Source organism: Corvus hawaiiensis, chromosome 30 (genome assembly GCF_020740725.1).
Source record: "Corvus hawaiiensis isolate bCorHaw1 chromosome 30, bCorHaw1.pri.cur, whole genome shotgun sequence".
Classification (NCBI taxonomy): domain Eukaryota; kingdom Metazoa; phylum Chordata; class Aves; order Passeriformes; family Corvidae; genus Corvus; species Corvus hawaiiensis.
Genome location: NC_063242.1, coordinates 746,284 through 770,538, shown reverse-complemented (window position 1 = coordinate 770,538; position 24,255 = coordinate 746,284). Strand labels below are relative to the sequence as shown.

The 24,255-nt window shown below is 41.0% G+C and overlaps 1 protein-coding gene across 16 annotated transcripts in view; it reads right to left on the bottom strand.

Annotated features, from left to right (window-relative positions):
* LOC125318595 (poly(rC)-binding protein 3-like) overlaps window positions 1-24,255 on the bottom strand; it is a 509,055-nt gene that overhangs the window by 385,291 nt on the left and 99,509 nt on the right. For all 16 annotated transcript variants that reach the window (XM_048289516.1, XM_048289519.1, XM_048289520.1 and 13 more), the window contains one exon: window positions 18,385-18,522. The gene's annotated coding sequence lies outside the window, so the exon portion shown is untranslated. The remainder of the gene's footprint in view (window positions 1-18,384; window positions 18,523-24,255) is intronic.

Here is a 24,255-nt window from a genome sequence, read left to right as displayed (position 1 = left end):
ACCACTAAAAATAACCCAGACCTTATATTTTACCTTGATATTAAACTTACTTTTAGAATGTATTTTTCTAATACTTAATGAACCATTTTAACAAGGGACTCATATTGTTCTCAGCTGATGTACAGTTTATGAATACTAAATCCATTTAAAAGTTAAATTACCTTTGATATCCAAACTAACACTTCAAAGAATAAGAGTCTTTTATATACACATATATTAAATAAAAGTGATTAATACTTACTTACATTTGTAAATCAATCCAAAAATCTGAGTAGCATGTAGTGTAATCATTTAGTCTAACCAGTCTATACTGTCTGCAACAGCTGTCTCAGACGGTTGGTCTTATAACCACAAGGGTCTGGGTAGACAATAAATATTCTGCCAAACATACTGTTTTATAAAAGCTGAAATACTTCAGTAATGCTATAACACTGTCAACCAACATCTTTTATATTTAATCAATGGGACTCGGGACTGAAAATAGGCCTTTTGACATGAACTAATTTTGTACTGTCCAAAGGTTTGTTTTCCTTTGAGCACAAAATTACATATTTCAAAACCTCTAATGGTTTCATAAAACTGAGCTAGAATCATCCACGCTGCTCCTTCATAAAATGTCTAGAGACCTTATTGCAAATTATTACATCTCCTTAAACTCATCACTTAAAAGCTTCAGTAGTCAAAATATTTTACACCTGAAGTAGCTATCTTAGTTCCTTATCCTCATCTCTTTCAGTAAGAAATTATTACTTGTATTTTATAAAAGAATGACAGTGTGGATTGGCCCCTTCCTCTTTCCTAGCTGCATCAGTGTTCACAATGTTCTTATTTCTATTGTCCCAAGTATTGCCTGAGGAGTATCAGCACCTTTCCAGCAATTCAAGAGGTGAGAAAATGGGTCCACAAGAGAGAAGCAGAGCACATTGTTTGTGGGAAACTGCTAGAGGACCAAAGAAAGGAGCTCACATGGTCAGACTTGGGATACCTTAAGAGACCTTCAAGTAACAGATATATCAGTTTACACATCTAGCCCATGTTTTTACATATGTGTATACAGACACATGATTCTGAACTAACACATACTACAGCCTGCAGAGAATATTCTAAAGTTTTCAAATCCCAAAAGTTTGAAAATAAGCAGTACTATAGAACCTACATAAGTACATCCTAAAGCATGCATTTCAGCCTTGATAGTGTCCAATTCCCTTTCTCAGATATCTGCTGCGTGGAATTTTTTCCGCTTCAGGTGATTTTACACAGATTAGTAGCATTTGTGGAAATTCCAATACAACAAGGAGCCCAAATTGTTATATTTGTCCACAGGGTGTGGAGGAAGCCCCTTTGTCATACCACAGTTCTACAACCACAGGAACTACAAGGAAAAAGAAGTAGAGAAATTCTGCAGTGACATGAGAAAGCTCTGGCAGGTGCTTCTAAATGGAACACAGATTCCGGATGCCATCCGTCAGCTCTGACCCCACAAAAACACAATTGTGAAGCCCATGCATGCCAAGCCAAACAACAGAGTGACTTGTGAGTAAGGATGACTCAACAATAAAATTGGTTTTGCCCATTCGAAAGTCATCAAGATGACACTCAACCATCACATCAGCAGATGTCAATTGGATGAAAGTTATCATTATTTCAGAAAGTGCAACTCTGCCTCAAAAATAAACAAATCAAGATTTCAAAACCTAAAAAGTGGCAAGACAAAAGCTGTATGCTTCATTTTCTACCTTGGCAGACAAGCCTATCGGTGGGACCTCCACTTACACAGGCTGGTGTGAGCAAGACAAAATACCTAATCCTAAGGTATTTCAACACCCTCCGTGAAATTTCATTCTCTTTACATTTCATAACAATAACAGAATTTCCATGAATTTTGAATGCCTGTACCACAGAACACAAGTGTCTGCCCCACCCTGGCCCTAAGGCTTTGGGCTGTCTCAGCTGCATTTGCTCCTCTTATCCATGTCACCTCTCTGTATCAGAGCAGCTCCAAACAGACATTGTCTACAAATGAAGGAACATGCTCCCCCTTTTCCCAGAAAAGTGGAAAGTGTTTCCCAGCCTGAACTGCCCTCCAGCCCTGAGGGACTAATATTTCCTGAATTAAGGAGCAGTCATTCCCCTGGGTGAGGAATCCCACTTTGGGCAGGGGAAGAATGTCAGGCTAGACAAATTTTAAAGTACAAGTAGACTCATTAGCTCTTATGATCACCACTAACTACCAGGATATGTGTTGGAGAAGCCACTTTTGATAGCCTTGTACAAGCTCTGAGCGTGTTCCCTGATACAGTACTTACAAGGCTTGCAGACAGCTGTGAAGCATTTCCAAACAGGCTATTACAAATAATTCTGAATAACTGTCATTCAGCAAGACTTTACAGACATTGTTGCCTCCTTAGAAAAAAGATTGACAGAGAAAATTAAATCAATACAAGTCTGAGCTTATCCTTGGCTTCAGTGTGAGATTGAAAACTGAGCTTCAAGCATTTTGCACACCTTTGTACTTTCTTCAAGGTCTGCATAGCACTGACCAAGCCTGAGAATCCTTGAGCTACTCTAGGTCCTCAATAACATTACTTGAATATTATCTAGTAGGTGAAATAGCAAGAAAGCATTTTTCTGCTAAAATCATTAAAAAGAAGGTTTTACGCTGTCTGGGCTCCTCTGTCAGCCTCCCTATTCCTTGGCAGCAGCCAAGTCCCACTGCCCTGTCTGACATCTAAGAGATGTCATTAAAAAAAAATATCTGAGACACTCCTGCTCTGCCAACATTGAACTCCTGCCTTCAAGTCTTAGAGGAAGTTTAAAATTCTTTACCTTTTGCAAGATTAAGAGCAGAATGAGCCCTCCAAAGGTAGTATTTCAGAAATATATAAAAAATAAGTCCATTTAGTACAAGCAGGTCTATAGCAGGTCTTAGCTTTTGTCTTTGTCATTTGACATCACACATTAAGAACTGAGAAGTAGTAAGATTGCATTATAATGTGCTTCCTTTGCACCCATAGACATTAACAGGAATTACCACTCTAAACCAGGAGCTAATTTGCCAGTCAGAAGAACCAAGATTATTCTAATAAAATACAGAAATTCTCATCAAAGGATGACCTTAGGCTTCAATGGTTCTGAGATTTAGGGTGCAATCCCTTTTATCTGGAATCAGATGACTAAAATAGGTCAGATTAATCCCGCCCTGTTTCTCTCTAGCGACAATACAGAAAGCCCAAAGTGGCCACTTCCAACACGGGCGCAGAAAGAAAGATGAATCTCCCCTTACTCCAGAAGTCTACAAGCTACCAATAAGCTCTGTCTCCATAGGAGAACCCAAGGTGGATCAATAAATGTTTCTATATTAGGAAGTATCGATTCTGTAGAAATTGTTGGAAAAGTAATTTGAAATGCTGAGTCGTAGTAGTTTGACACATCCTAAAACAAGAACAATTTTTAAAAACTGAGAAAGTAAGTAGACAGAACACCTAATTGAATTTGCCAAACAAAAAACCCACCTCTCCACCTCACTTACCTGAAAAGACACATTTCAAAGACCTTAGTTTGTCAATTCTCACAAAAAAAAACCCCAAAAAAAAACCAAAAAACCAAACCTGAGGAAGTTTCACATACAACAAAAAGCCAAAACAATTTAAGATAAAGGGCACTATTAGCAGTAAAATAAATATGAATAAACTGGCTTTGAACTTGCCTTAGTGACAAAAATTAGAAGGCTTCCAATTTTCACAGAAGCTCAGCTACAGAACAGCCAGCCTATAAAAGAGCAAAGAGCCCTGCTAAATTGAAGATATACTATAACAGCCTTCTCAGAGATTTATATACTACAGCAGCTGTGATAGCAAGAGGAAAGACAGCATTACTTAGGAGGTCCTTTCCAATCCCATGCTCCTAATTTGAGTTTCTACTAAAAAGCAGAGGTCAAGCTGATCAAAGAGCAAATAGTACCAGTGTTCAAGTAATTCAAGATACAATGTCAAATCTCTCCTTTCCCCATCTCACCCACATCTCAACCTCTTTTGTCTTCACCTTACCCTAAGACACTAGTACCAGGGAGACTAAGCAGGCCTGTTGTTTTCTGTAATTAAATCATCTCTGTCCTGATAGCAAAAAATGAAAAAGACAACGTCCATTCCCTCTTCCTTTATCTACCACAGAAAGAATGCTCTACATCTACGCAACAGAAAATAACTTTAATACACCCCAGCACTACCCTTACTAATGCACTGTATAATACCTCCTTTCAAAGCTCAAGGACAACACAAATAAAAAAAATCTAGTAACACACTTCCTTTAGGAAACTATACATTATTATATATACTTATGGTAACTAACAATCAGAGATAATCTAGGAAACACGCACCACTTTCATTTGCAATGCAGGTTTACCTCACCAGAAGAGTTTGCTTGTCTTGCTTGCACAGAGCTCCACAGCATAAATAAACCCTAGTGCTGCCTGGTAGGCACCAGCTAAGAGCTGGCTGTAATGAGAAGAGACATTTCACCTGGGCCATACAGGAAGGTTCTTCTCCTCTTTGGGAGGATAATCAAATATCAGAATTAATGAAAACAAAGCAGCAGCACCTGTGAAGGTGGCACTGACATTCAGAAAAATGGATCCCCAAGGAAATTTTCTAGGCAAGACTGTATAGTATATTAGCGTATATGTTACCTAAGTAAAAATAAAAATATAAAGCAGTTGCAATCTCTGCACTGAGGTCTGGACTACTATAAGAGTTTTGATACTTACAAAAATGTTTTAGAAATGAAAAAAAAAAAGGATGACCATACCTATAGCAGCATTTTTTTAAAACCCCACAAACTTCAAACCTACTCTCATATCAGAAGAGCAGACAGCACCCAGAATCATGCCTAATCCTCAGATCCAACATGGCTAACTCAGGAGAGGGGTGCCATGCCGCTGCCACTCCTCTTGGTACTCCCTGCACTGCTTTACACTATGTTCAGGAGGGAAGAGGCAGGGACTTGAGGTGCCTGTGGCTACATGAAACTTGCACAGGGAGATGCAAGCACAAGGGTTGCTGGTAACAGGGGTAGAAGATGTTCTTCAGTATGACAAAATGCAGTAAGAAACTCACTGTGGTCTGGCAGGAAAGACAGGAGTGTGATGGGACCAGGGAATTGTGGGTGGCTGCTGGTGGGAAGAGGGGAGTTTTGTGCGGTGTTAAGGTGGTGGTTACTCTAAGGGGATGTGTTTGTGCAATAGGTGTTTAGAATTCCCATTTAAGTTTGATTAAAGGACGAGTTTCTTCAGGCAATTACTGATGGAAAAAGTCATTATTTAATGGAGTAGGAAGTGACTCAGGACAGCAGTCACATCCCTTTAACTCTTTTTGGTGAACCCAGATTGATTTCACTGACCAAAGTCACATTATTTTTAGTTAAACTCTCTGACGGAAAGCAACAACGATTCAATCCATGTTGTGGCTGAAGCCTTGACTTAGTGCTCCTGTGAGAAGATGGTGGTGGATAGTTTGTATGAGTTGTAAGTGCAGGGGGAGTGTATTTGGGTAACTAACCTTTCACCTGACTAAGCACTAAGAGGCTCAAGGGGGCAAATCACTGAACCTAAGCAACTTACTGAAATAGAAAAGATAAATAGGAGTGGCTTTACATGATCCACTCACAGCTTGAAACTAGTCCAGAATTCAAAGAAGACTGGACTGACTTCGAGTGAACCTCATTATGAAGAAAGAATATGGTGTTATAAATAGGAAATGATATGTAAAGTATCCCCTCCAAAATGCTGCTGAGCCTGGTGAGTAGGTATATAGTGAATATATAGGTTATTTCTGGACAAATGACTTTTCAAAAATTACACACTTAATTTCTCTAAGATGCTAAAAAGAATCATTGCTGCTCTTAGCCAAGTTCTTCCCCCCTAATTGCAATATATCTGCTATTAGCCAATTCCCCTGGCCTCTCCAGCTCTCACAGTAATCTGAACCTAGGATAATGTTTTTCATTTTGTTTTTTTCTGTAGACAAAAGCAGGAGCATTTCCTTTCTGACAGCACGACACAGGCTACAGACAGCCTGGCGCCAAAGCTTTCTGCAAATCAATATATTTAATGCATTTAAAGTCAGTAAAATCTCCCAGGTTAGTCCCGGGTTGCTTGAGGAAAAAGAAAGACGAAAGGCTAGGGAACAGTGAAGATATGGATTTATTATTTCATTTGCTTACTTAAGGATCTCTCCATTTTAACAAAAAACTATTTAAGTTTCTATGGGTTTCATTTTAGAGTATTTTTCTCAAAAAGTATTGGTAAGCGTGGAGAAAAATTTAATGTATTAAGTGGAGTCAGATACACTGAGAGACAGACTGGTGGGAGGCTTGTTTATGTGCATGAACACCACACAGTGAATAAATGCCAAAGATTGTGGGAACAAAAATATTACCAGCCTGATCATACCAATTTTCTTTCTTCCCATTTCCCATATTTATTTTTTTCACTTGAATATTGCTTCAGTCACTCTGGCCTTTCCCACTGGCTTTCCTCATTTACTTAAGTTGCTCCTCATTGTCATTAACCTCCAATCTTTATTGCTCCAAATGATTATTTTTGCTCGTCAATGAAGTTTTACTGCCTCTTAAATACAACAGCCAGAGGCAATCACACAAGTGAGGAAGCCAATCATTCTCCTATGAAGTTCAACAGAATTGGTTTTCTTTCATTCAGCCTCAAAAATTCCCCAGGGATTTCCATTTAACCTACCTACTTTCCACCTTCCACTCCACAAAAGGGTATAATAAGAAAAAAGGAATAAGCCTCACTAAAAAAGCTGCCATACTGTTTAGTCTCAGTTCATACCCACCAAAAAACATTAGATATGTAAAACTTGAAAATACCATAGAGAAACTGCTACCTTGCTGTCAATCTTCAAATGATACTAAATAATCATATCTCAAGTTCACTCTATGTCTTGCAAAACAAGCATTTTTGTTGCTCATAATTGGAAAAGCAACTTAATGAACTTCAGTTCTATGCACAACATTGGGCTGCCAAAAAGAGTGAATGAAATAACATATTCCATCTTAACACAGTATTAACTACAAAGCTCAAGCACACACTGCTTTAAATGCAAATATTAATGGTTTCATGTTAATATTTTAGCAAGAATGAATGCAATTATTTCATCAAAGTAGATGCAGTGGGAGGTAAGCAAGAAGAAGTAGCTGTTACTGGTTTTTGGGAAATAAATTTTAGTCTTCTTTTGTATGCATTAGATGGTTAGAAAGAGAAATGTTGCCTTTCTGTTACACCAAATGGTCTGTGATGAAGTCCCAGAACACTTGTGCTTCCTTCTGTCCTGGGCTGCAGTGTATTCTATTACCATCCTCAGGAGCTGTTGAAATTAGGTGGGGCAGTGTTTCCTTGCCTCCTCCCCCCAGACTATCTTGCTGTTAATGGCCCATCATTGTCCTTCCGCATGACTCAGAGATAACTCCCTCCGGACTATCTTCTGTTAATGAGCCTAATCAACACTTGGCCTCATGACTCATTACCCCATTGTGAGATGCTCCACCCAGAGGGAGGAACCAAGCATCCCATCGTGGATATAATCTGGGACTCTGAACACCAGAGACAACCCTTTCCACTGGAGCTACACAGTCATCACTGGACTTCCTGAGGAAGAGCAGACTGTTTTACTACAGGATCACTGCTTCAGAGGACTGCAGCCACCATTCTACCAGACTGCTACCACCACCCTGCCTAACAGGGACTCAGGTTGTATCTTGACTCTGTCAGTTTGAACCAGTGTTTTCTTTTACTATTTTTTCCTTTTCTTTAATTTCCATTAAATTGTTATTCTGACTTGGTGCCTCCCACTGGTTTGTTTTCAAACTAGTACACCTTCTTCAGTCCAGATTAACCCAATAATATTTGTGAAGTGTTTACAATAATTTTTATAGGGTTTTGATTGAAAATCTGGAAGTGAGATACAAGGTACTTCACACAATAGTTAAAGTTAACATCACTTATTTTGCTGAGTACATCCCATTCTGCTAAAAGTCCTCAACCTTGGTGTGCTATACTACTACAAAAAACTTGGTCCTTGCTATAAATTCCAGGACAGTCTGACTACATCAGCTCTTGGGAATGGCATTTTGTTCCTTTGTAGCAAGTATATGCTATATATTTATTATATATGTATAAGCATATAAATGATATCATTTGGGTACAGAGCAGTAGAATAGGAGAGAGCTAGAGGAACAGCTTCAGGTTTTATGCATTTTTGTCTTGTGCTTGAAACAGCAGAAACCAGCTGCAAATATTTCACCCTGGGACTAGGTCTGCCTGATGCCATGGTAGAGGTACAGGGCAACAGCCCAGCTCCCTGCATGTCTCTCCCTATCAAGTCAAATGGCACATGCTCTGCTTCATCCAGAAGCTTTATGTGATACCTATCAAAGTTCCTAAAGAACTCAGTGATCAAAAATGTGATGATCCCCTCTCAGAAAAACTGTCTGCTTTGGGCCCTGAGACTTTTGTGCCGTGAGGTTCTTGTGATGGAAAAATCTGGCCTGGAAACAAGTAAGCAATAAATATTTTCACATTAATTCACTTCACAATGCTAGCTCTCCTCTACAAAAACATCTCATTGAATCAGCTCTTCCTAACTGCTTGTCCCCTGTTACTCAGCAATGCACAACAGAATACGTGCATTTTAGAAAGCAAGGACCATTTCCCTTGTGTCTGTTCTTCCTTGTGACCTAAAGAAATCACTTTTTGTCCATGTTTTCTGAAGGAACAGCTGTTTTGGGGGGTTTGAGTGCTGGAGAGCTGGCCAGAGTAACGACACATGCACCAATATGATTTGAGCATTGTTCTCCATTTATTGTTCAACTATACAAGCTTATATCTACTTTTGCAAAGATTCACGCCCAGTCCCTCTAGATGGCCTCTAATCTGTGGGGGAGCTGACCGGTGTATTGCTTTGCCAAGGACTTTCAGGGCTGCCTGCAGCCAGGTGCTCTCCAGGCTCGCCTGCAGCCAGGGGCCAGTTCAGGGGTTTTTCCTCAACAACCCTGGGTTGTCCAATCTTTCCAGGGGTATCGTATGCCCATGTTCCACAAGAAGTCCTTCTACACATCCCCCGTTTTCTTTTGGGGCAACCCAGGCCTGGTTGATGATCTTTCGCAGCCCTGCTTTAATGCAAGAAAAAATGCACCCAAATACTATTAAGCCTATTATAACTACAAATAGCAATTGGCAGCTTTCTACTACTAAGGTACACAGCTATCTGGTGATACCTAGACTCTTAAGCTAATCTCTAATAGGGTCGTCTGTCTCCTGAAGGTTACACAGGCCTCTCTTCACCACACCGGAAACAGGCTACTCTGCCCGTCCGGGGACCAGGAGGTGGGCCAGCGGCCCTCGCCCCATTTTTACTTTGCGCCCCTCCTGTCAGAGCTATGGTGATGACTTGTCCCTGCTTTTGCAGGACATTCTGCAGCGTTGCAGTAAATGCAGCTGTTTGCGACGACTGCTCCACACGGCTAGCACGCATGAGCATCTCGTCTACTCCTGCTCCCTGGGGCAGCGTGGCAAGAATCGTCTTAGTTTGCCTATTAGCATTTTCAAAGGCAAGGGTCTGGAACATTTGCTCTTGGAGCTCTTCAGAGAGCTCAGTTGCATCCTTCTAGGCTATTGACAGACGGTCAATGAACAGACCATATGGCTCCGACAGCCCCTGTTGGACTGCTGCATATGGAGGAGACTTCTTCTTTTCAGGTACTGACAACAAGGCTTTGTGGGCAAGAGTCTGTGACAACTGATGAATGATTGTGGGCATGGTCAGCTGCATCACCGTCGCTCCAAAAGCCCCGCTCCCAGTTAGCATGTCGGCTTGGATCGCACACAGTGGGTCTTGCGTATCACCTTGGTGTTTGCTGGCTTCTTCTTGTGCTAGCTGCTTCCATGTTTGCTCCCAGAGCAGGAACTGTGAAGGGGTCAACAACAACTCTGCATACAGGACATCTGCTGTAAAGATACACTGCAGGATGCTTCGTGTAGCTTCGGACTGGAGGCCATGCGTGGAAACTGTTTGCTTCACTTGCTGCAAGATCTTCCAGTCATGGGGCTCCCACCTTGCGGTGTCCCCCTGTATCAGTACAGGGCAGGCTAGAGCATCTACGGCTTGCCAATCTCCTTCAATGATTGCGTTACGGACAACTCTGTTCCATCTCCTTCGCAGTGGATCAGTCCTCGCCGTCGGGCTGATGGAGGCAATGGCCGCACCTCTCCTGCGGGAAGGGAGGGGCCCTAGGCCCTGTGCCCAGTTCTCCCGATGGGAACGGAGGAATTCTGGTGGCTGCCTTGACCAGTGGGTCCACGGGACGCCGCAGTGATGATGGTATGGTTTCGCAAGCCTTAGACTCCAGCGCATCCTGACGTGTAGACAATTCAGCAAGCTTCTTCATTAATTCATGCATCATCTCTTGGTGCTTCTCCTCCTCTTGGAGCTGACCCCCAGCAGCCCTGGTTGGCTCTGGCTCTGCAGGCGACAAAGTTGCAGAGGCTGCTTCGCAGTCAGACGATGATCCACTGACCAGCAGAGGGGAATGGCACTCTGCCGTTTTTGGCCGGGACCTAGGACCGCTCGTTTCTCCTCTGCTTGCCCGTGCCCTGCCCCCAAGGTCGGGAGCCTGTGTTCTGCCTTTGCAGCCATTTCTCCTTCAGGTGTCTCTGGGGTAACTTTCTTCCCCGTCGCGTCCAGCAGCTCCCACAGCGAACGTATGGGTGCTGTTGTTCCCTTCATCGGTCAGCCCGCAGTCAGCCCGAAGAATTGCACAACCCTGGACTCTGCCCTGGCCTCCGGCTGCCGCTCTGTGAGACCCCCCTCTCTTTCCTTTCCGGGGCTGCCACCCCCCAGTGCCTCCATGGCTGCGGCGGCCACCTTCCTCTCTGCTTTCATTTTTGCAAGGGTATTAGTCACAGCTTTCCAAGTTAATCCCAGAGCTTTTGCTTCTTTACCTTCCTTTCCACCCTCAATTGTGGACAGCTGCAGTCTGTTTCCAACTTCCCACCACTCTTCGGTTGAGAACAAAAGCAAAGTGCATTTCAAAAACCCTTGTTCCCGGGCCCACGTAATTAGGGCATAGAGATCTTGATGTTTTACAGTCTTGCCTTTCTTAGAGAGGATACTGGCTAGGAGACGAGTGCCAGCCTAGTATTCCATAGCTTCTTACCTGCAGGGGCTCGCTCGGCTGCGTGAGCTCCGGTCTCCAGCTCCACTCAGCTTTTTGCTGGGACACTCCTGCTCTAGCTCTCCAGGCTCCTCACCACTGGTGCAATGATTCAGTTTTGCTGCATTCAAGCAAAACACATTTAAGTGAAAACAAACCGCATCTAAGTGAAAAATCACTCGAGTCCCTGTTCAGGCGCCAGGTTTTGGGGGGTTTGAGTGCTGGAGAGCTGGCCAGAGTAACGACACATGCACCAATATGATTTGAGCATTGTTCTCCATTTATTGTTCAACTATACAAGCTTATATCTACTTTTGCAAAGATTCACGCCCAGTCCCTCTAGATGGCCTCTAATCCGTGGGGGAGCTGACCGGTGTATTGCTTTGCCAAGGACTTTCAGGGCTGCCTGCAGCCAGGTGCTCTCCAGGCTCACCTGCAGCCAGGGGCCAGTTCAGGGGTTTTTCCTCAACAACCCTGGGTTGTCCAATCTTTCCAGGGGTATCGTATGCCCCTGTTCGGCAAGAAATCCCTCTACAAGCTGTAATATCACATAACACCTCCATGCTAAAAAGAAAAAAATATGTACAATGGGAATTAAAAAGGACCATTATACCTAAACAGGACTTTAATCTGATGCGTTCTCAGGGATCTCAGCTGTAATTTTTGCATCTACATTACAAACCTCAAACTTTGCACATTTCCCAGTTGATGAAAATATCTGTTCTATCTCTTAACTTTCAATATGGCATATTTAACACTGTAGCATCTAGGGAGTCCAAACCATACGGCTATAAGCTCTTAAGAAGGGATAGACAAGGAAAGAAAGGTAGTTGGGGTAGCCCTGTATGATAGGGAGTGTTTTCACTGTCTAGAGCTTAATGATGGGTTGAATGTTTATGAATGTTTAGAGGGAAGGCCAACAGGGCAGATATCCCAGTGGGATTATGTTATAGAACTCTCAAACCCTTATAGAATATAGCAGGGGAGGTTTACATTGGATTTTGGGAAATATTTTTACACTGAGAACATTGGTACAAGTTGCCCGGGGAAGTTTTTGAGTCACCATCCTTGGAGGTATTTAGAAGACATGTAGATGTGGCACTTAGGGAGGTGGTTTCGTGGTGGACTTGGCAGTGTTGGGTTAATGGTTGGACTTAATAGACTTAAAGACTCAGAGGTCTTTTCCAACCTTAATGATTTTGTGATTCTAGTACTGAGTCAGGCAGACAGCAGAAAATATACTCTGCCTCCAAATTTTGTACTCTTTTATATGCTTGTACTATATGTAAAAACTCCAGTATATTCCACTGGTATAAGGACCAGAGGCCAATTTCCTTTCTACTATATATTGGAATGGCTCAACCAGTTGACTTCAAATAACCCATGCTATTTCATTCCAGTAAGGAGTTTGTCCCAAGGGTCTTGCTAACAGTTTTGATCATAAACACTAAAAGGATAGTAATCCTCAAGCTCAAATGAATTTACACACTAGATTTCTATGGCTTAGAAGAAGCAAACGCTGTTCAATCTACTATGAAAAGCAGGAATTTTTCTAAAAAATGAAAAAACCAAACAAATAGTGTTGTCAAAATATGCTTGTATATGAGGTCTCCAGAAATTATTCACTCCTAAGCACAAGCAGGGCTAAATATTATGGATAGCAGCCCATAGCAGTGCTCTTCTGGAAGCTTCTCGCGAGGAAGGCAAGTGCTGCAATCTTTAAACTGTGACTTATGCAAAGCTGAAAACCCACTGAAGCCACCAGGACCATTCATCTTGTTGTGGGGTGATATATGCCTGTGCTTCACAGTGCAAGACTACAAATCTCAAGCATTGTAGGGGGTAGCTGATGCCACACTTACTTTTTTGTACCCATAAAATGAGTTACACCAAGAAACTTTAAATAATAGCAAGATGTGAATCACAGAATTGTTAAGGTTGGAAGGGACCTTTGAAGATCATCCAGTCCAACCCCTCTGCCAAGGCAGGGTCACCCAAAGCAAGTTACACATGAGTGCATTCAGGTGGGTTTGGAATGTCTCCAGAGAGGGAGACTTCACAACCTCCATGGGCAGTCTGTTCCCTAGGCAGAAGGTGCTCTGACACCCTCAATGTAAAGAAGTTCTTTTTCATGTCGAGGTGGATCTTCTTGTGTTATAATTTACAGCCATTGCTCCTCAACCTGTCACTGGGAAACACTGAAAAGAGTCTGGCATCATCCTCTTGACACCCACTTCTGAGATATATATATGCACTGATGAGATCCTCTCTCAGTCGTTTCTTTTCTAGACAAAACAGGCCCAGCTCCCACAGTCTCTCCTCATTAGAGACAGACGTTTCAGACCCCAAATCACCTTTTTGGCCTCCTCCTTTTCTTCCTTTTACTAAGGAGCCCAGAACTGGACACAGCTCTCCAGATGTGGCCCCACTAGAGCTGAATAGAGGGGCAGGATCACCTCCCTCCACTCGCTGGCCACACTGTTCCCAGTGCACCCCAGCATCCCACTGGCCACACTGTTCCCAGTGCACCCCAGCATGCCACTGGCCCCCTGGCCACAAGGGCACTGCTGGCTCATTGTCAGCCTGTCATCCACCAAGACTCCAGGTCCTTCTCTGCAGAGCTGCTCCCCAGTAGGTCAGACCCCAACCCATACTGGTACTTGGGTTTATTCCTCCCCAGGCGCAGAACCCTGCACTGGCCCTTGTTGAACCTCATTGGGTTTCTCTCTGTCCACCTCTCCAGCTTATGAAGGTCCTGCTGAATGGCAGCACAACCCTCAGTTGCATCTTCCACACCCCCCAGTTTCATATCAGCAGCATAAAATGGTACAACACAGTACTTCTGTAGGCCTAGATTTATTGCACATATTTAATTATTATTCTGAAGAGGAGATAATAACCAATCACTAATTAAGTTAGTCAGATATGATGAAAGCTGTTACAAAATTTTGAGAGACCTCTCATTCAAACGGGAACTGCAATGGCAGGGAAAAATGCCAGGCAGCTGATTAAAGGTCTGGTGATTAAGTAGAGTAACAGGAACTTCTCATGTGGATTGCCAGATCTTAAACTAGCTATTACAACTCAAGGAAAAATCACAAGTTTAATGTGAACAAATCCTTGCCTAAAACACACATCTGCTCAAAAGGCATCAATATCAGCCTCAAAAGATATTAAGAAAGGTAGTACTGGAGTTATGACTTCTTATAACTCCCCGGAACAGCATTTTCTTGCTGGTTACCTATCTTAAAAACAAAAAAACCCAAAACCAAACCAACCAAATAAATAAACAAACAAACCAACAAAAAAAACCACCCCAAAACCCAAACCAAAACAAACCAAACCAAAAAAAACTCAACCAAACAAACAGCAATAAAAAAGAAGAAACAATAGCTGAAAAATATTATGACAGTGAAAAACTTGCTCAAAAGCCAAAGAGACATACTGAAGACAAAAGATGAAAGACAAAACAGAAGTCCTTTTCTACATAACCATTTCTCAAGAAAACTCATTTTTACTCTTTCTATTTGGCTACAATTCTGTAAACATCTCTTGGAAGTTTCTATTGTAATTGTTGCAGAGGATCAAGAGAAATGGCCCCAGTGTTTTCAATGAGACAAAGAATATGAAGAAACACAATAATATTATACAATAGTAAGGAGAATGTAAAATACAATACTTTCAACAGAGCATAATTAAATCATGTTAAATATTGCTGTGAGGTGCATCTATAAGTCATAGGTTAAAACTGTGAAGATGACAACATATTTTTTCTGCTGAGCTTGACAGTACTAGGTGAAGTTAACGTGAATGCAAACGCCCAACCAGAAATAAAATCTAAGCTATTTCATCCTGCAATAGTCTGGAAATAACACTTGTTGAAATTACTCTAAAATGAGACTCTTAGTACCATATGTTGGTAAGAGAATAAATCTTATTTCTTTAAGTGGGTTCTTGATCAAGAGGAAGTTAGGAGCACATAAAAACTTACACATCTAAATATGAAAACTATCACCAGAAAATTCAGTTCTCACTCTGTCTTTGAAGTCCCAGAAACAACTCCAGCTCAGCAACAAGATGTTCATCTCAAGTTCAAGAGCCTTTGTGAGCCTGAATCAACACCTAAGTCCCAAAATCTCAGATCTGCTCTGGCCTGTTTTCTATGATGTAGCTGGAAGAAGTAGTATTCTGTACTACACAAATGTAACTTGGAACACTCACTTGAGTGTGAGGGTTCCCATTTCCAGGCTCTCCCCACCTGGAGGCAGTGTGGACACCACCTGTCTAGCAGAACTACAAGCTGGTTTGGAAAACAGGATTTGGGACAGTTTCACTAGCTATGCTACAGCCCTACCAGAGTGAAGTTGCAAATTTCATTCAGCTGGAAGAAAGGAGAGAGAGGATAGCATAGCCCAGAGGCTGGGCAGCTTTGAAAGGGAGGGAAGAGCCACTGGTTTCACACAAGCAACAAGGTCCCATATATCTGTTGGGCAGCTGTGGCACCCATGAATCCTGATGAGTCCTTTTAAAAAATCCTGCTATGGGGACCTACCTCTGGAGACGGGCCCGGACTCCACAGCCTGTAGGCACTGGACGCTGCTCAGCCTTTGCTATGGGCTATTTCAAGGCTGTTTCTGCTGCGTTTGCAGGTTTCCACCCAATTCTGGCATGCACTACTGAGGGAGATTGTGTGTCCCAGCTTCATGTCTTTATCCAGCCTTCCTGGGACTGGCTACTGAAGACACCTGTTTCAGCCCTAAATATGACAGCCGAGAAGCACAGAGGCTACATCCTGCCCTTTGTTCTTACAACTAAAGCATTGCTGGCCCAGCAGTGTAAACATGTCACAATTCTCCCACCAACTGCAGTGGGAAGTGCACTGCATCTTCTATGCTTTGATTTAACTCTCCTCTCTATCTTGCAGCTGAGAACAAAAGTGTTGTTGTCCTTGTGAAAACTTTCCTAACCATACTAATACAGTTGCTAACAACAATGAAGGAAAGAAAAAACACTAGAAAAGAAGTGCATTACTTAGACAAAATAGTAAACCATAATCATGACAGTGACAGGATTAACTGTGAAACCTTTAATTATACATTTAATCATTTGCCAACATCTAATTTTCCTTGTCGTAATGTTCATGAAGCTTCAACAAGATTTGAATTTGAGGTTGATATTATGTGTGAATTGCAAAAGCAATACTTATAGAAATGGTTTTAAGAATTAAAAAAATATTAACTTTAATCTTCAACTCTGTTGACATCTTACTGAACACCTTTGTTGCTCTTAGTCACACTGGCCCTCATTTTGGTGACATCACTGTGTCAAAACACATCAAGTCCATCTCTATTGCACAGATATTATATAAAATAAAGTAGAAAACTAAGGGGCAAATAAGTGGTGGCTTAGAAAGTACAATAATATATTAAAAAAAGAGTGTAATAACACTGTTGAAGACACGGTCATTTGTGAAGTACCGACAAACCTGTGCCCCCAGGCTGTATCTGCTCCACCTCCTTTTCCACAAGGAGGCAAGAAGCAGCTGCTAGAGCAGAAAAGTGACTCATCAGCATCTGAACAGCTTTTCCTATGGATTTCAGAGTCCCAAAAGAAAGAACACGGCTGGTTGTTGCTGTTGGGTTCAGAGTGGGCAAGCGAATTACCTGATTTCTGTAAAAATTCTGTGCACCGAAGTCATCTTCCAGCACACTCAGAGGAGTACTTACAGAAATCAAAGTAACTCAAAGCACAACAAAAGGCAAAAATAGCAAAATTTTCCTTTTTCTAACTGGCGCATAAGGCAAAGTCCAGACAACATTTGCATTTAGACAGATGCCCTCAAAGAATGTGGAGTAGGAAAGTGCAGACTTTCGCCAAAGTCAAAATATTGCTTATATGCTAAGAAAAACAGCCTAATATACTAAACACAATATCTAATATGAATTGTAAAGGCACTATTGTACTGCAAGGTTTTGCTCCCCCTATCAGAGAGCAGTTGAAGTTGGAGTTGAAGGAAAGATCTTGTCTTGTGGAGTGCCTTTTATTTTTGTTTTATCATGTTGTAGGCTTTAGTAAGTTGTCACATGGTTCCTAGACAGGGTGGATCTTCAAACAGCCAAAACTGGAATTCAGCTACTTTTTTCTTTTCTAAAAACAAGTTTACACTGGGCATGGTTTGCAGGAAAAATGGGTTTGCTGTACTCATGCTTTTCTGCCCCACCAGAGAGGACAGAAGCATATGGGGCCTGGCCAATGTTTTGGGTGCAGAAATGGGCAGGACCAAATACAGTGGGGAAGCATTAACCACCCCAATGCAGGAAGGCAACATTTTTATTATGTCTTTTGCAGAGACACAAACCACCCTACAGAGGACTCTGAGGTAATCTTCAGGTCATCTTTTCTGCCATGTTCTTCACCTGTTTCAATTTGCAACACCTTTTTGAAAAATAGGTCATCCTCTGTACATGTGACTCTTGATTCCCTTGAATTGGTTTGCTGGTACTTGACAGACCCCCTGGCTCACTGCTATGAACTGGAGGAAATGCTCCAGAACCTGCTACAGTCTCTGCTTCTACCATCTTTTGGAACAGGCAAAGCCAGAAAGAAAAGGGGATCATTTAATTACTATCTGACTATCACATAAGGCTACTGCATGTTTGCTTCTCAGCTAGGTAATTTTTTTTAATTGTGTTTTGTAAATAAGAAAAAGTTGCTTAGGAAAAGCAGGGAACACAGGCTCACATCCATAGGAATCTAAGTACAGACAGCACTGGGGAAATGAGTTTTCTTCCTTTCTTTCCTCTTTTGGATTTTTTTTTGCTTCATGAGGAGTTTGGACTGATTCAGTAATAGGTATTTCTGTTTCACCTACCCCATTTGAAAATAGCCTTAACATCACAGCATGCATTAACCCCCCTTCCCTTCACAGAACTACCTATCTAGTAAATGCATGTTCAAGGCTTAAACTGCAAATATAGGAGGTGTTTGGCTTAGTACTTCTGACTGCATGTGAGGCACCAGTGTCAGAGTCTTGAAAACACAACATATTTTAATCTTATTTTTTCTCCACAATTAGTAAGTAATTTCTGAAGCAATGATAAAGCAGGCTCGCTCATTGTGTGCCTGACAACACATGACTGAGATGACAGGACATTTACTCACCCTGCCAGCCAGATGATCTGTAGGTCTTTGGAGTTTTTCTGTCTTTCTCTTCTCTAGTCCACTCATGCATCAGGTTCCTCAGAGATATGGAACAGCCAAGTGAATTTACTTTTCTTGCTCTGTCTGTAAGATAGTTACCTGCGACAGAGAGGGTAAAGAGACCAAATGTGGCATATGAAGGCACTGGAACAATAATTTCCAATCATACCGTACTTCAGGTAGCTCCTACCTGCTGCCTTCAACAGTAGCTACTGTTGAGGAATAAAAACACCAAGAGTTGGTTTGAAAATAAGCAGCCTGGGGGAATTACTGTTTAGTAAGGGTCAAAATGCTTCACACTGCCCTATTTAGTCGTAGAGAAGTAATGTGTGTGAGGACATTTTTCAATGGTTTAATTAATTCTGCTAGTTAACAGAGTACATTTTAAATAAGGGGTTTTTTTCATCACTGTTAAATGCATTTACTTTCAGTTTCTATCCCAATGTTCAGATACTACAATGATCTGAAGCATTAATTCAATCTCACCATTCTACACATGTTCTCTTCCCTGTACCTTCTCTAAGCTATCTTTTCTACTGTTTTTCACTCCAGAATGTCCAGAATGAAGATTATTCACTGGTTTATGGGTTTTTTTGGAATACCTATAGACTATTCCTCTTTAAGGATGAACTGCTCAGACCTAAATATATTTCAAAATTGTGACCAAGGATTTCTGTTTCCCTCTTTTCCTCCCTGTACCACCAAGTAAGCTGAGGGAGACCAGTTTAAAGCCAAGCATGGTAATCATCTATGGCACTTTTCTGCTCCATTTCCTTCAAAAATACATCTGGTAAAGAGGTGGAAGAGGAGAATTTGGAACACACGCAAAGATCATATCCTCTACAACCACTGGACTGCAATAGGTCAAGGAGAGAAAAGCAAACATGCAAACCCCAAACATGCTGCAATTAAGAACATAGTAAAAAGCAGAAATGGGCAAATGTCTAGCTTTGTAGAGATCCCCTGAATAATTTTTCTGTTTTGTCAACTGAATAGCCAAGATACAGAAGTAACTGAGGAAGAAAGAAACCAAGAACAGGTCATTATTTAATTCCCTCACAAAGTCTAAAATACAAAGGACTTTCACTAGGGGTTACTTCAGAGGTAAAACTGGAAACTTCTCTTCAGAGAGTTTTCTATTAAAGGTCATGGGTATCAAAATCTATTGTCTTACTTTAGATCAGTTATAAAGCTACTATAAATAAAGTCTCCTATATGGCACATTGTCATTGATTCCCACTTCAGTGTAATCAGCACTGGAGACACAGGAAATTCCTAAAATAAACAGCAGTATTCTGTATTTACTGCACTTAAAAAGGAGTCAGTGGTTCTGTATTTATATTTTAAGATATTCATTGCAATAAGAAATTCATTGTTATTTAAGATATGCATCATACTTGCTATTGAGCAAATTATTTTATTATGGTTTCAAAGAACAAATCTACTGTATCAAAATACAATGTAGCTATGACAACAGTAATTCATAGTTTACCACTAAGCAAATTAAGTAATTTTGCTGAATTGTTTCTTGATAATAAAAATGTGATAATTTGCAAGCAGTAGTGTTAGCATTTACTGTTCTTAGAAATAGGCCAATGTCTTCTATGACAGTGCTAAATACTTGAAAATATCTTTCTTGGATAAAAACAGGCCATACAGCTGGAAAATATAGTGTCTATTCTACTGAAGCTGCTAAAGAACTCATATGGTGACTGTTCCAAAGCTCTGGGTAAAAAAACCCAACAAAAACAACAGGACAAAAAAAAAATCAAAATACCATAGTAAATTTACTCACAGGCAAATGAAACATTATACTAAAAAAACCCAACCTAGTGGAAATAGATTGTTTTGATGTCTTTCACCTTACCCTGTTATATCTTGCTGAAAAAGATTTGGAGGCGTGAAGATGGAAGTAAGAAGAATGACACAAAAAATATAAGCCAAACATTTGCATCAACTTTTTTGACAGCTCCAACTGAAAAGTGTCTCCTGAAAGCCAAGACAGCAAAAGTGGCCCAGAAGAGGAAGCTGCTTGCTGAAAAGAAGCACCCCCAATGCACTGGGACTTCCCAGGTTGCCATGTGGGAAGTCAAGCAGGCACAGCAGATGGACAGCTGAGGATGAAGAGGCTGGAAAGGCTACTTGGGAGCAATGCAGAACTTCCTTGTTCTGGATGGCTTGGGTGAAATTGGGGAAGCCACACCTCAGCTGGATTTGAAACTGGTGAGGAACATGAGAAACAACCAGATGAGCTTCTAGGGGAACAAAAGGAAGTCTGAGGAATTGATTGTTGGGAGAGGCTGGCAAATTCCATCCTTGTAGATACTCCAAATTCAGCAGAACAGGGCTGTGAGTGATGTTATCTATTTTTTTCTTGCTTAGACTAGGACATTGTCGGTACCCTCCAGAGGCCTCCAGAAGTCTATTCTAACAAAAAAATTCCTGTGATTCTATGACATACTTAATTTGCCTGCAGTTTTCTTCCATCTGAATTAAAGAAGAGTGAACATAAGAAAAAAAAACAAACCAGAGGGAGTAAAAAGTAAAAATTTATTTAATCTTTAATAATTTTCTCAAAGAAAGAATGCTGAATTTGAACAACAACAACAACAACAACAACAAAAAAATGCAAACAGGTAAAACTATTAGACCGCTACTAATTACAGTTTGTTTTATCTTTCACTGTCTATCACCTCTATGATTTTATAAGCCATTCACCTTGTTCTGCTTTTTTCCTTTTACTGAATTAATGCAAACTGATAAAAGGAAATCACTGATGCCCTAGTTCTCAGCTGATCCTTGACTGAGCAGGTTTAGGCAGGTGCTAGGATTGATTAGCAGAGTTCAGAAGGCAGCTTTCCCTGTGCCACATAATGTCAGTTCACAAGCGACATTAGAGTAAGTGGCAATAGAGAGGACATGGAGATTTTGAGTCCAGCCTTCACAAGAGGACTTATAGAGGCCCTTCATTTCACCTGATGTTTCCCTGAGCAGGAAACTTCCACTGTACCATAGGATGGCACAAGACTGTAGGCACTATAATTTTTCCTGGTGCATGGTTCATCTGTTTCTCCCTCTTTGCCTTTCCATGTTTACCCAAAATAGTGCAAGAATTTAGCACCATACACTTTTCAAGCCAGAGTAAGCAGCTTAATTATTCAGACAAAATAGCATTGATTTGAAAGTGTCTGAACAAATGAAATTCAGGCTTGCCAACCTCATTGAGAAGGACAGCCAACCTGCTCAGGGAATTTTCAATTGTGTTACTTACAGTTCTTGTTTCTTTCTTTTATTTCAGGGTCATTTGATTCAATACAGAGCAAATTCTGGCATTGCAATCACACAGCTGCGTTTGAAATCAGAGACTTTGCTAAAGATGCAGACCTTCAGCCTCCTCTGAATTCAAGAGCAATCTCTGTGCACCCAAAGACAATAGATGAATCAGGGAAGTTGACAGCTGGCAGTGATAAAAAAATAAAATAGTAGGCTCAATTCAGCACCCACTAAAATGAATGGGACCATTACAGTTGTGAATGAGCTACCCTTAAACATGAAGTAAATATCACACTCTATCATTGACTCCTTCTTGGACTGCAAGTTCAAGTTTCCTTAGTGTCATTATGTCATTCCACAGGCTCATTTTTTAATAAGCCATGCCTTGTTTTCTTCAGTGTTTCAAAGTGTAAGAACTTAGACAATGGACAATCATGTTCCATAGTAATCACTTTTATTGCAGCAGTCATGCTACAAAATAGAGACCCTATTATACTCCATTTACTAAATGTAGACAGGAATCAACTTCTTGGGCTATAAATGGACACTATTACTCATTATGTTATTTGCTATAATAGTTGAACACCAGTGAGTTGCAGATCCAACAAATATCCAAAAATGGCTATGCAAAAAGCCCTAAAATTAAGTTCTTGACAGATAATAACTAATGCTGTACACCCCTCTTTTTATGTTACGAACAATATGTACACTATATTTATGCAGGAGAAACCAGTATTTAAAACTCTTACATCTATCATAAAAATAGATTTTATTACAGAAAACAGTGCCTTGCCATAAGAGATTTGCAATTGATTAAAAAGGATGGCTTGTCCTAAAACACTTACATGATTGCATGCAAAGAAAACAGATGGTCTGTGTAAGAGTAATTTGATTTCTTCCAGTAAACATTACTCATGATATAGAAAATGCTTATGCTGATCTACTCCAGAATGATGTGTGCGCTTTGCCTCTGTCTTTAAATGAAGCCTGTAATTCTGTTCAAGAAGCAGCACTGCAGCTCTGGTTTCCCAACAATCAAATAAAATCAGGTAGTCTAATGCATCATTCCTCACTTAAGAGTCTGACAACACAAAGATTAATTTTAACTTTTCACTCTCCCCAAAGTGCTTAACATAATGCCAAACTCCTTACTCATTTACTCCTTTTTGTAATGCTTCTTCAGGGCAAAAAAAGAATACTATTTCTACCTTCATCTCTGAGAGAAGCATCATAAGCCAAAATCCAATGTTTATCCTCTCCTGGCTGCATCTAACGTTCTTCTCCTTTATCTAACTGCAGGGATATAAGAAGGAGGGAAAAGTCTTACTGAAAGTCTTCATCTGTCCACCTCATATTTTGTTCTACCTCTTGAGTCACACCAAGAATGCTGCTCAGGGAAATTCAGCACCCCATTTCCCTATTCTACTCAAACTTCCTGCTTTCCAAACACCAGATGAAAAGCTGTCTGCCTTTGTTAGGCAGATAACCCTCATGGGGTTGTTTAAATCACTAAAGTTCTTGGAAACCAAATCACGGATGGGAACTCTGTTACTTGTTCACACAGGATAATGGTCTGGGGTGATAAAGGGTTCCTTTTGCATTTACAGCTCTTTTTGCATGGGATGAATACAGACAGATCTTTCTCAAAGGCACAAATTTAACCCCTAAGAATGCATCCTTAAATCTTTTCCTATGTTTCACAGGGACTTCACACCTGGGTATGTTTCATCATCTGCAAGTAATAATACCCCTGCTGGAATGTAACCCTATTTGTCATTATCTTGTCTTGTTTCATTACTGTTGCTTCACCTGACTGGCCTGGACTTACCCCAGCCAAATGACGTAAGGGCACAATCCTATTAAATGCCTGCTGGGAACACCCTAAGCTGCTGCTCTTGTCAGTGGGAATTAAGGGTTCTCGGCACATTGTAACAGGTACTCAGACCCTTGAGAAATTGGACTCTTAATTAGATATTCCCTCGTGACATTGTGTGATTATTTAATGTTCTGACGAGATGCCTCAGCAATCTCGAAGGCCCTGAATTAACTGTCCTAGAAAAGCTCTTTGCCAACTGCAGTTCTGTGAAACCTTTGTCATGCTTGGCCATGGAAGCAAATTGCATTTCATGGAGCATATGAAATGATTTACCCAATGAATTGGCTGAATTATATATAACATACACTACTGACCAGGCTTGAGATGTCCAGTTTCAAATAGCTGTTCTTTTTTTGTCCCTTTCGTCTTCGCTTGTGTGTGCCCTGCCCTCCACTCTTCCATGCACACTTTTTATTTTCCCGCTTGCTGGCAGAGCTCAGTAGCAGCAGCAGCAGTCCTTGTGGCGACACGGAATGATTAATCACACAATCTACATGAGGCAGATTAATACTGCCAGAGTAGTCCCTTATTATAAATTTCCTTTTCTCCGTCTGGCTCATCTGCATTATAATATTTGTTACTCACATGTAAATTTTTGGTTTAAGCCTATCCATCCAGGGGCTGCTGAAATTTTTTAATCTACATTGAAAAGTTTGAAAAAACCCCAACAGAGTAAACATTTC